The 13,664-nt window shown below is 37.0% G+C and overlaps 1 protein-coding gene and 1 long non-coding RNA gene across 8 annotated transcripts in view; one reads left to right on the forward strand and one right to left on the reverse strand.

The window, feature by feature from the left end:
* The window catches only part of LOC108528500 (neuroligin-1), a 924,470-nt gene that overhangs the window by 387,884 nt on the left and 522,922 nt on the right, over positions 1 to 13,664 (reverse strand). The window lies entirely within an intron of this gene.
* On the forward strand, positions 3,664 to 8,106 carry LOC108528501 (uncharacterized). Its single transcript, XR_001885172.1, has 3 exons — positions 3,664 to 3,767; positions 6,001 to 6,072; positions 7,739 to 8,106. It is a non-coding gene; the product is annotated as an uncharacterized LOC108528501 (long non-coding RNA).

The raw sequence follows: 13,664 nt of genomic DNA on the forward strand, positions 1-13,664 counted from the left end.
TTTTTTGAGACAGAGTCTCACTGTCACCAAGGCTGGAGTGCAATGGCCTGGTTTCAGCTCACTGCAACTTCCACCTCCCGGGTTCAAGCGATTCTCCTGCCTCAGCCTCCCAAGTAGCTGGGACTACAGGCACATGCTGCCACATGGGGCTAATTTTTGTGTTTTTAGTAGATGGGGTTTCACTATGTTGGTCAGGTTGGTCTCGAACTCCTGACCTCGTGATCCGCCTGCCTCAGCCTCCCAAAGTGCTGGGATTACAGGCGTGAGCCACCGCACCTGGCCCATTCCATGCATTTTAAAATTCAGGTGTTTGATACATTTTGTAGATGTGTAGCAAGCTACAGAGAACTGTAATGATACTTAATAATAGTGAGGTAATTTCATGTTGCAACACTTAACGAAGCATTAAGTAAGCACAGTTAAGATTTCACATAAATACATTTAAAGAACTACAAATTTCAAATTTTGGAAGATATTAATAAGAAATGAATACATTACTTCTATTAATAAATAATAAGAACAAGTACTATAACTGACTGAATACTTAATAGGTGTCAATATGATAACCATCTTACATACACTATCTCATTTAATTCATAAAACAGACTTAGAGGTAAGTGTTCTTATAAGCTGCAGTTTTACAGACAAGGGACTGAATTTAAAAGTTTAACTTACCAATGGACAAACTGAAAGGAAGTGAAATGGTTTAAATCATAGCCTATTGATTTAAAGTCAAGCCATTCATCAACAATAAATCCAGATAAGGGCCAACACACACACACGCACGCGCGCGCACTCACAATGTTGCTTTGTAAGAATTTCAGAGCTCCCTTCCTAAGTTCAGTTGATAAAATTTCATCGTGTCATGGATATGAGACTTCTCAATCAGATGGAGGCACTTATACACTGTGTCTGCTGATGGCCAGTTTCTCCAGAATTTCTGCCTTACTTTTGGCTTAGACATCTTACTGACTAGGAAGTAATTGATATAACTATCACTAGGGGACTTAGGATGAGCAATTTTAGGTCAGGGCTTAGAAAAATGTAGAGGCAAAGAAGGGTATGTTTACTTTTCTCTTGTTTTAGTAAAATCACTTTTGTATTCAAAGTTCTGGTTTTGCTGTTTTCTTAAGAAAAGTATCAGTATCTGTATTAAAAATTTAGGCAAAATTAAACTAATATGTAATGAATATTGATTATGTTCCTGGTGTTATGCAAATCACTATTGAATATTTTATACATATGAATGTTCCCATTTTTACAAAAGAAATAACTAAGACTTACAAGGTTTGTCTAAAATTATAGTCAGTTTAGTTTCATATGTGACTGATTCCAATACCCATGATAAAGTATCAATCCAGAGAAAGTATAAAGTAATCCAAGAGATGATTGTCTTTTTGTAATCTTCCTTTATTACAAAATCCATGAAATCCCTTCTCATATAATGAAGCAAAATCAGATTCTGCAAATTAGATATTTAAATTTGTCACTAATTTCCATTATACAGTTTATCAACTTGACTTTGGAGTGCACTGATTCAGGTTTTCTTGCTAGAAGTAGTTTTTAAGCAATGTGTGCCTTCTTCCCTTTCTATGCTATTCTCACTTGATTGAGTAGCAAGCTGGAAACTAGCTTATTCAGCAATTGTAGTCTGAAGTTGGAAAACAAAACAAAACAAAACACCCACATTTACATAAAACAAGTCTGCTTTTCTACTTTCTGCTTCCTTCGACAGTTTGGTCCAATCACAAGAAACCATCCAGAAAATTTCATTTGTTCTTATTTTATTTTAATTGTACTAGTTAAGGCATTTTAGATTTGCTGTCAGTATTCAGCAAGATCCAATGAATCCTTAACTTCAGAATATTAGGGTATCTTTATGGATAAACTGGAACACGCATCCTATATTCCAGTGTGGTCAAATTTAAGCACTTTTATAAAAAGGTGGCCTCATCTGAAATTTTCATGTTGTTTGTGTATGCCTCACTGGAATATGTATTTCTTTAGGTATTACAATAAATAAAAATAGCATTAAAAGAGTCATTCTACTGAAATTGCTCTCTGGAAGGGCACCATATCTAATGTCTTTCATGTAGTCCTAATTATTATTATGACAACATTTACCAAAAATCTTTTACATGTATCTAAATTATTTGATATAAAATATTATAATTAGGCTATATTGCAATAATGTGCATCTCCTATCTATTTCCTTAAGCTATAGCTTATATTCTTGTGTCCAGTCCTTCCACTTATGGTGATCAATAAATGAATGAGTGAATGAATGAGCAAAATATTTGGAGCATGCCACAGATAATGTTTTGCCAATTGTGTTTTGAGCTCTGTACTCCATCAGAGGTCACTCATTAAACTCAGCAATAGTAGGGTAGCTGAAAGGCAACTGAACTTAAACTCCTCATTATCTGATGATCATAGTAAGACATCATAATCATACTTTTAGTATGTGCTACATGCTAACACTATGCTAGTTTATATGATATGCTTATCTAATCTCATTCTCACAAGAAACCTAAGATAAGATATAGGGGATCAGTACCTACATTTTACAAATGTTAAAAACTAAGGCTTGGAGGAGTAAGACATGCTCATGCTAACCCATTGCAATGAAAGACAAGGCCTGCTTGGAGCTCCACATTAAAGTCCATGACCTAAAAAACCCTGCTACTTTTCTCACACAATCCTGATTCAGCCTAAAATGCTACTATAATCTAAAAAAATAAAAATTAGAAAATAATAAGAAAGACTAGTATAGGCTTTGCATACGAGTATTAATATGAAAAAAAGCTACATGATCCTTGAAAATAAAAGAATACAAAAATATAAGTACCATGGTTTTTCAAAAAAAAAAAAAAAAAAAGACTATTCAATGTCTGAATAAGGGACTACCCCATGACAAGAACAGTTATAGAATGTGAGCCTCTAAAACTGTGGGTTCCCATGACTATTTCTAGCAAACTTACTTTAACTCACAACAGTATCTGTATAGATGACAGATAAAATCGGCCTTCTTCATGATATTATTTTGAATAGATTGTATCAGCAATGGTGAGAATGATTCTAGAAGTTACCTGGTTAGTTATAAGGCAAATAATCCTTGATAAGGGATATGTTTTCCTTCTCAAATGCTCTTGGAAAATGTTGAAAAGCTTACTTGGATATTATTCAAGAGCAGTACATTTTCCGCCTGCAGATATAGTCTTCAGACTACTGATCTGTCAAGAATAAACAATGTTTTTAATGTAAATTTGTTTTACCCTGACATCCTTGTAGACAGTTCTATTTGAAAATGAATTAATTAATTATGTTTCTTCATATGCAGAGGTGCTGGTTACTCATGAGATATAGGTCATAAAATTTGAGTTTTTTCCAATAGGAAATCGATTTTTATCGATTTGTTCATGTGTTCTTACAAAATACCCCTTGAGACCAGAAGAATGCATTTCAAAACTTGCGGGCTGAGGTTAGAAGTACAATCCATAATCATGAAATAGAGTCAGCATAGCCGGCCCAAGATATTCAATGCCTGTGATCTTGGTCCTGTTAATATGTTGCCCAAACCAGCTAATCTTAAGAGCCCAAGTCTAACTGAAGGTGTAAATGATTAAAAAGAAAATAATATCATAATTAATGCTGTTTGTAATTGCAGCAATTATTTTAAAAACCACAAGGATTATTTGCCATTCAAAATAAAATCTTGTGCTCCATTCAAGTACAGGCACATCTTCTAAGGAACACCACCACACAAAGTCAAAACAAAAATCTTGAAACAGTTGATTTAGGAATCAGTGATCTTTAGAGCTGACCTAGTGTGAAGGGCCTATGTCAGGAAACTCATATGATTACTCCGCTCAGCCTGGTGATTTTGCCTCTATTGATTCACGCTTGTTTTAGTCTCTTCTCGTTTCAGTGTCCCTGTGCCTTGGGGCTTCACTTTTACATAATAACCCCATCCCCTGCCACCACACACATACCCTACAAATTCTCTACCTTGTACTTGGTCCCAGAGCTGCTTGACAATGTAAGTCTTCATCAAATATACGTGTGTGTGTGTGTATGTGTGTGTGTGTATGTATATATGTACGTGTATATATACACACACACATATATTCATTAAGGCTCATTGTGTGTGTGTGTGTGTGTCTCTATTTTCTCCTTTCCCTTTTGCCATTCAAGTAGCCTCCATGCTTCACATTCTTCATTTTCTCCGAGTAAGTATAAGGCTGACCACAAACCAGGCAGAGCCTGTAAGTCTTGCTGGCTTTTGTTTCACAAAAGCCTAAACCCTTTGAAGAAGAGGCAAAGTGAATGTGAGAGGTGGTAGTGGGGCAGAGGCTTCCTTCAGATTCAAGAGTGATTTCTTTAAGGATGTGGGGGAGGGGAGACTTCTGTCACGAAAACAACAATGGGAACTCAGCCACATGCTAGAGAGTGGTGAGACCTCAAAGAGAGATGGCTGTTGGAGTACCTAGGGAGGCAGAACCAGAGCCCACAGATATCAACTGTGTATTGTAAGGAAGCACAGAGCAACCAAATTTCATGTGATCACTTTGACTTGCTAATGAAGACGCCAGTTGCAACCACACTAGACTGGAGTTTAGATGTCATTTCCTTGTTTTGAGTACACCATATAAGTTTCCTGCAGTGCAGTGTGATTTTGACTTAGGTAGGGAACTCTAACAATGACTAACAGAATTTCCATGAAGACCAACAAGATGGATTTTCAGTCTATATTTTTATTCATTTTAGTATATGTTTTTCTGCTTTAAAACAGCAATACTCTTTAACAGAGACTGGTAAATTAAGAAACCTCATAGTCAGGAGCAGAGCAGTTGAGATAAGAAGAGTGTAATAAAGAATCAAGCACTTTTCTTTGGCTGTTCCTGAGTTCTTCTGCTCGACATACTTTTTGCATGAAATGAAATGCGGCCTGTCCTTGCCGGAGTAGATAATAGTACCTGGACACTAGCCAGTTTAGCTGGGATGTTGAGAGAGGAAAGCATGTCAGCATTCACTGAGAGACCTACCCAGCTGTCCCTGTCAATGCCTTCTTATCTGCCTTCCTGGCTCCTTCCTGGGCTGTCAGCACTGAACCTGGCCCTCAGTGAACTGCTCAACTTAAAAAGACTCAGCTAGAAAATCCTGTGTCTCTTAGTTCCTGTGGCCATTAGTTCCAGGTTATAATGAACTTCCAGTCCTATGGAAAAGACTTATAGCTGCTATTCCCACATGCCAGGGTATCGAACATCTAAATCTTAAATTTGAACACAAATTCATTCCAAAGGTGGACCATACCTTTTAATCAATCTTGCAAATTGCTCTCATTCTCCCACTTTTCTTCCACTTACTCTTTCTTTGGTGTGTAATTTAGAATTCTTTCACACAGGGATTCTTTCTTATAAATAGTTTTCTGTTTTTTCCTTGAGGCAGTACTGGTCAGGGAATATCAAGAACATGCATAAAAGTGTTTGCAGAGCCATATTTAGTTAACTTTGCCTCTGCCTCCCATGGACTTGCGGTGAATGGGTATTCTGAAGTGGAAGATAAAGAGGGATTTTAAATGCATTCTAGTTGCTGTTGGTGGTGGTGTAAGCCATTGAAGACGTTCCTCTCACCACTGCAACCTCTATACTGTTTTCTTTCCTTATATTTTTAATGGAAAGGACAGTGAAGTGCCTTAAAGGAGGGATCAATATTAACACAGTAATCACTTGTAATCATAATTTCTATAGTATTTTCATTCAGCCAGTTGCCATCTTCAGACATGTGTATTTTATATAGTGATAGAATATTATAAAGTCTATAATAATTTTACTTGTGCTCTTTGTAATAGTATTATTTTTGTTATATCATAAAATTTCTCCCATAGTCATCTTTTTAATCAAAATTTTAAATGGTTAGATCATGCTTAATTCTGTTGATACATCTCATTTTAAAGTTTACTAAGTCATTTTCTGATTGTTCTCATTTTTCTAATTCTAGTAATGCCGATTGTTTCTCCAGTGTTTTTAGAGATGATATTGCACTTAGAAATACCACATACTGAGAGCTCTGGTAGATACATGGGGCATATGCCAGATACTTAGCACATATGATTTATAAGGCTCCTGAACACCGTTCAGGGTGGATACTCTCAAGTCTGTTTTACAAATGAGAAAACTTGAAGTTCATGGAGGAAAAATACTTCCCCAAGGGCAGTCAGTGAGCAAGTGGCAGAACCAGGATTTGAAATTCACATCTGACTCCAAATCTCATTCTTTCTCCTCTATGGCATAGAGCTATTCCTTTAGTGAGGTTTCCCCAAGATAAAATCCCGAGAGTGGAATTGTTGAATCAAAGAGTGTGACTATCTCCGTGGCCGTTGTTACTTGCTCATCAATGAAAATAACAGCGAAAAGGAGACAAGAAGAATAAAGTGAATACTTATTGTCTACCTTCCTTAAAGATCTCATGCTCTCTTCACATCAGAGGGGAACACTGTCAGGCTCCATTTTTTGCATTTGAAAAAATTATATGCAGGAAATTTAGTTACTGGCTTATATTTCATGCAACCAGATGTCTTGTGATCTTATGAAATACACTAGAAAAAGTTATGTAAAAAATTTAGTGCATTGTAAATAAAACATTATTATTATCTTGAAAGATTTAAATTCTTGTTGTTTGCAACTCTATTGGCATAGATAGAATTCTTAGTAAACAGAGGGACATATATTTAATCTGTGAATAAATAAGGGGTCTTTGTGTAACAAAAATTAGAGGGATCCCTTTAGCCAGCTTAAAAATAAACTTCGAGGAAACAAAGGGATGCTTTCAGGGTTTGAGATACACTATTATTATTATGCCTTTTCAACAAGTATCAATGCTCTCTCTTCCTTTTCACTGCAAACAGTGGAACCTTTGCTGAACTGACAGTCAGTTAGAGCCAGTCAACAGAAACTGCTTTGGGTCACATGGCACTAAGAACTGTTGTTGCCATCGCAACTGCACTATGATAAATTAGCCTGTCTCCACTAAGTATTTGGTTTGCCTACATGCCCCAGAAGGTGTCGTTTTGATATTCTCCTTGACAGTTTTGAGCTAATCTCTGATTCAACCTTTCATCAGGCTTGCTAACATTTACATATATTGAAGGAGAGAAAAAGGAAATTAATATTTTTGACTCATTAGACATGTGTGTCAGTGTTTCTGGATGATTACAATATTTAAGGAGTATTTTTGCATTCTCATAAAGTTTGATCATTGTTTTAGAAGCCATTCTATACAAGGTTAACATAGATTTATTTCACCTCTTAGATACTTACATATTACTGTCACTTAATAATTGAGATAAACTACTAAATTTAGCAAAGCTAGAGAAAAGAATATTAGCTATAAAAGCACTGGAGCTTGCAATAGCTTAAACAATTATTTTCAAAATTAGTACATTTTATTGTTTGGGGATTGCTTTCTTAACAGATTCTCTTTGGATATTGTAACAGTTTGTTTTCTTTTGGAGATACAGTGAGTTTAGGTGAATTTTTCCAAATTTAGTCTCTTATGCTTACATTTAGTAATATTCATAAATATTGGTGTGTGAAATGCAATAAAACATTGTGATTTCAGGCAAGGTACATGAAAATGTAATGAATAATTAATAATTAGCAGCTATTTAAAGTGTCTTCAGTTCCCAAAGCATTTCAAATTTGTTTTCCTTTTGACTTTCCAACACCCTCTGATATAGTTATCATACCCATTTTATGGATGAGGAAGAACACTTGGAGAAGATAAGAAAATGGCCACAGTGACAATGAGATTAAAACAGCTCAATCTTAAAATCAAGTCTCTCACTCCAAATGGATATTTTTATGCTACATTATTACCAAGATATTTTTGTTTCTCTTTTCCTCAAGGAAGCACACACTTGCTGAGAGCATTATATATTACTTATTAAAATTTAGTGATTTTAGAATCTTAAGAAGTTTAGCAGAATATAGTTGAAAATCTGCATACCTTCTATAGCTCTAAATAAAAGGATACTAGAAAATACAAGCTATATAAAGGATTACTTAATTATTCTTATTTTATCCTATGTGAGATTAGAAAAGAAGAGAATCACTGTAAAGCAAAATAAAATGGTAGCAAAAGTTCAAATTTCAGGCTTAGAATGATCACATGTATTACTGGAATGGGCAATGAATACTGATATCCAGTCTTGTTTCTTGTAGGAAAAGTGTCATTTTTTTTCCTGTCCTTGTCCTTCAAGGTTTAGCTCATTTCCCAAGCTATTCAGCAGATACTAGAAATAAATAACACAAGCAGCAGCATCAAAAGGCTTATTATAATTGCAGAATCTGAAGCCCCACCCCAGTTCTGATGAACCAGAATCTGCATTTTTAGCAGGATCCCAGGTGATTTGTGTGCACATTAGTGTTTGTGAAGCAGTTCATCCTCCGAAACTTCTACCAACGATCAGGAAGGGTAAGAAAGAAACTGAGCATGAACAACCCAGTTGTGTCAAGTGTCTGGAATAAAGTCTGAGGAGAGTTTAGGGTTTAATATTAGAGACTCCTGGGTTAGCAAATCTCTCCCCTATTGACCTAACATGTCTTCACTGTAAGAAATGTTGTGGAGGCCTGGTGTGGTGGCTCACGCCTGTAATGCCAGCATTTTCAGAGGCCGAGTAGGGCTGATCACCTAAGGTCAGGAGTTAGAGACCAGCCTGACCAACGTGGAGAAACCCATCTCTACTAAAAGTACAAAATTAGCTGGGCGTGGTGGCGCATGCCTGTAATCCCAGCTACTCCGGGGGCTGAGGCAGAAGAATTACTTGAACCCGGGAGACCGAGGTTGCAGTAGCCGAGATCGTGCCATTGCACTCCAGCCTGGGCAACAAAAGCGAGACTCTGTCTCAAAAAAACAAAACAAACAAACAAAAATGCTGTGGGGAGGATGGTTGCATCGAAGCTTCCCTTGAGAAGTCCGTACTTAAATGTAACCACTGGAAGGTGAGAAAATAATATAATCTCCCAGCAACCATTAGCTTCTCCAGGCAAACCGATTGCTCAATAGCGGAAATGGAATAAGTGAGTCTTCATTTCAAATTGTAAGGTCTAGGACACCAGGGACTGTGACTCTGCCTGGCACAGGATACACACAAATCCCTATTTGAATTGAACTGTTTTCAGGGAAAGGCCCGAAGGATGAGATGCTTCTGTTTGGGAAAGTCCTCTGATAAAGGATGTTTTGCAGTGTAGGTCCCTGGGGAAAATGTATCATCAAAAAGATGGCTAAGCCCAGGGTTAAACTGAAGTTCAAGTCGCTTTTCTCTTCTAGGTGCCAAATGCCATTGTCTGGGCTTTTTTTTTTTCTTTAATATATCTTAACTGAACCTCCCCCGAAACCAAATCTGACTTTCCTTGAATCATTCCGCAAGAACTTCCTGACTTAATGACTAGCTAATAGAATGCAATTCATACGCTAGTTATTTCCTTAAAATGAATAATGTTAATCTTGGGAGACAATGTTCTAATACAAATGTTTGCCAGTAATGGAAAAATGATCCATTTTCCCACCTCACTGGAAGAGAGGGAGACTTTGTGAGAGTAAAAGACTAATGATTCTTACAACACTGGGTTTAGGCTACTTGAGTCTGGCCAGTTGATGTTACAACATTTCAATCTTTAGATAAATTAATAAAGCTAAAACATCTTTAGCCTGCCAATAGTTCCTATTAAAATGTTTTATGGACATCAAAATTATGTTAACAGAATTCAAAATGAAAGAAAAATAACTTACCCAATGCCATTATCTCAACAAGCCAAATTATTTTCATTTTTCTCTATTTCCTTCTAGTTGTTTACAAGCAGTGTTTATTTTTTAACGTAATTTCCACAATTACATCAATATTAATTGCCCCTGAGTTTGCCAGTCCCGCTAGAGTTATAGACATTGCTTCACGTAGGCTGTACCATGCCTGATTTCATAGTCAACTCTGCACTAGAAATACTTTAAAACCAGCATAGGTAGGTGCTGTTATATTAGTGAGTATGGAGTGATGGAGATAGAAATTACTATATTGTACATTCAATATTTAGGCTGTTTAAAATTTTAAAAATAATAAACAACTCTGAGCTTTTCTCATGCAGCTTTTTCCTAATTTCCAGTTTTTTAAAGATAGCTTACCACAAGTGAGATTGTGAGGTCTGAAAACACAAACATTTTTGTGTGGCTATTTAAAGATATTATAAAAATTACTTTTATAAAGCATCCTTTGTTTTACTCCATTACTCAGAATTTGAGGTTGAGGTGGAAGGTTGGTATTGGTAAGTTGCAAAAACTCCCCAGGTGGTTCTAATGCACAATTCTGGGTTAAGAACCACTAGATATGTGTGATGTTTTTACTGCAATCAAACTAGCCTAGGTATTACCATTTAAATATACATATTTTTCCAATTTAGTTGGTATAAATGGTCCCTTATTTGTGCCTTATTTTTAGAGTTTCAACTAACAGGCAGTAATTAATATTTTTATAAAAGTTGTCCTGTTTTCTCTTTTAGCTCTATAGTAGATTGAAAGGTAAAAGAGATAAAGCTATCTAACGGGCACAGTGGCTCATGCCTGTAATCCCTGCATTTTGGGAGGCCGAGGTGGGTGGATCACCTGAGGTCAGGAGTTCGAGACCAGCTTGGCCAATATGGTGAAACCCCATCTCTACTAAAAATACAAAAATTAGCCAGGCATGGTGGTGCATGCCTGTAATCCCAGCTACTCGGGAGGCTGAAGCAGGAGAATCACTTGAACCTGGGATGCAGAGGTTGCTGTGAGCCGAGATCATGCTACTGCACTACAGACTGTGTGACAGAGCAAGACTCTGTCAAAAAGAAAAAAAGAGAGAGAGAGATAAAGCAATCTAACTTACAACTTCTCCTGGATCCTCATTTCTTTCATAGTCCCTAAGAACTCTCTACATGTGATAAAAAGAGAGAGGAGGACTCAGCTCTAATACAGAAATGTAGGGAAATGGGGAAGTAGAGTGCTTGTTCTTAACTCTGAAGAAATTCTCTGTAGAATCCTGGACTCCTAGAAATACCACAAATGAAGTATTCTCCACTAACTGGACAAAGCTATAGGTAGGTATTTTAAGTGATGCCTCACGGTAAGAGGAAATCAACTTGACATAACATTTTGATATGAATAACAAGGAATTGCTGGGGAAAATATCCTTACACTTAAATATTCTTTCCAAAAGAAATGTGAGAAGTGCTGGTGGTGGCCTTTCTTTATAATGAAGCAGAGCTTTAGGCTTCCTGACTTTTGACTCTTTCCTGCCTGCTGAGCTTGACCAGGAACAATAAGATGTGGATATTTCATGTCACCAATTATACTTCTTTAAGTTTTAATGACTACCAGGCCTGGGAGACTGGAAAGATCTTCAACTGTTTCTTGCGGGAAAATGCCCAAACCCATAGAAGTAGATAGTTTAAATTTATTTAGTAACTATTTGTGGCTTACAAAGACCTTTTCAAGCATTTATTAATTAAAGAGAGCCTCAGTAACGTGGCTTGCTCTTTCTTTCTTTCTTTCTTTCTTTCTTTCTTTCTTTCTTTCTTTCTTTCTTTCTTTTCTTTCTTTCTTTCTTTCTTTCTTTCTTTCTTTCTTTCTTTCTTTCTTTCTTTCTTTCTTTCTCTCTTTCTTTTTTTTTTGTTTGTCTGTTTGTTTGTTTAAAGATGAGGTCTCACTATGTTAGCCATGCTGGAGTGCAGTAGCTAATCATAGGCACGATCATAGCACACTGCAGCCTGGAACTCAGGCTCAAGTGATCCTCCTGTGTCAGTCTCTTGAGTAGCTGGAATTACAGGTGCACCTATTATGCCTGGCTAACATTTTCAATATCTAATTTAAGAAGGGAGACAGAAGGGAAATAAATACAGTGTTATAGAAAAAGTCGATTTGAAATAGCCCGAAGAATCACCCACTGTTTTGCCTCCATCATGGGAAAGATGAAAAAATGTAGCAATAATTTTATCACAAGTTTTTTTACAAAAATGTGACAGGTTGACTAGATAGATGGAAGCACAGGGCTACTCTGGAATTTTTCAGGGCAGGGGTGACATTTCTTTTATATCCTTAGAGACTATCCCAAAGTAGGTACACAATAAAGGTCATCAGGCATTGAGTTTCATCAACTATTAATATAAATCATCAATTAGTTTATCAGAATCTTACTAAGGTCCAAAGTAGAAGAGATCAGATTTCAGTAGAGTAAGATACACACACAGTAAGTGAATGGGATAGGGAGGAGAATGGATGGAAAAAATGCTAATGAAAGAGAACAATGCGATCAAGTGCAAAGGGCACATAGGTTTAGGCACCAGATAAAGTTGGATTCAAATTCTGATCGTGGCGCTAACTTAGCTGTGTGATGTTAAACACAATACTTAAACTCTCTACAGTTTCCTAATCTATAAAACAATCTACAGTAACTAGTGAACAAGTACAGGTTCTCTTTCCCCTTGAAATTAAAGATAATTTATTGGTTAAGTTGCCTTTGTTTCCTCAACTAGGAAACAATAGTATTAAAATCCCTTGCCCTTGTGTCTGTTCTCAGTCCGAGTTCTTTAATTCTACATTCTGTTTACACAGCAGAGCTCAATCTCCTAGTACACTACAGGAATACATCCCCTGTCATTACATTTCAGAGGCTACCCGCAAGCTGATGAAAGAGATTTTTATTTCTGTTAGACAAGAGTTGTCAGAACCCCACAAATCCTACCATTCAGTGACAGACATTTTGCTTCAAGGAAAGGCTATGCGCTGAGACTTCTTTTGGAATTATACAGGCAAACCTGCTAGGGAAAGTGCTGCTGGATCCATGTCTTCTGTTATTTTCACCAAACATTTCTGTGCTTGCTTGAAATGCCCCAAGTGATGTATTTCTTATCACATCCACCCTTTAAGAGAGAAGGGAGGGCCACAGAAGAGGTCTCTCTTCTCTCTTAAAGATTTAGGATGGTGCTAGACCAGGAAAGGGAAATGTCAGGAATGCATGCCATTATTCCCTTCCCTTGTCTGTGGAATACATAATGGACCAGAGCTCTTTCTCAGTGAACCAGTATGAAGCCTTGAAATCTTTCTTAACGTATTGCTTTAAGTGGGCAGTTCAAATTGGGGTTGGAAGCTAATATGGACTCTTTGGCTCTCCTCACTCTAGAGTCTTTTTAACAATTCAGCTGAAGTTGCAAAGTTAAACTGTGTAAAACAAGAATAAACAAATAACAAGACTTTGCAGTGCCATTCATCTGTAAAAACTAACAGAAGTTGGAATCTGTGGGACTAGACCTCTGGCAGGCCCAAGGCCTCACGCTGCAATGGGGATAGTCCACATGGGAAAGAGAACCCAGGTAAACAGACAGGGAAATACTGAAATTGTTACCTAATTCTTTGCATCAGGCAGGTAGCCAGAACTTTATTGTCAGGAGGAGCCACAGAGGTTTAAAACCCCATGAAACTAGAAAGAGGAGCTTTTCCAAAATGTTGATAGGATTCTCACCTCAAGAAGAGGGCAGAAGCAGCAATATCAGGCTCTTTATGGGCCTGGAAAGCCAGGGCAGGTTGGTCCTCTCACTGGGAACACTGCAATATCACCAGTCTTGTGGAATCATTGTGTG

Source organism: Rhinopithecus bieti, unplaced genomic scaffold (assembly GCF_001698545.2).
Source record: "Rhinopithecus bieti isolate Rb0 unplaced genomic scaffold, ASM169854v2 scaffold_5007, whole genome shotgun sequence".
NCBI classification, from domain to species: Eukaryota; Metazoa; Chordata; class Mammalia; order Primates; family Cercopithecidae; genus Rhinopithecus; species Rhinopithecus bieti.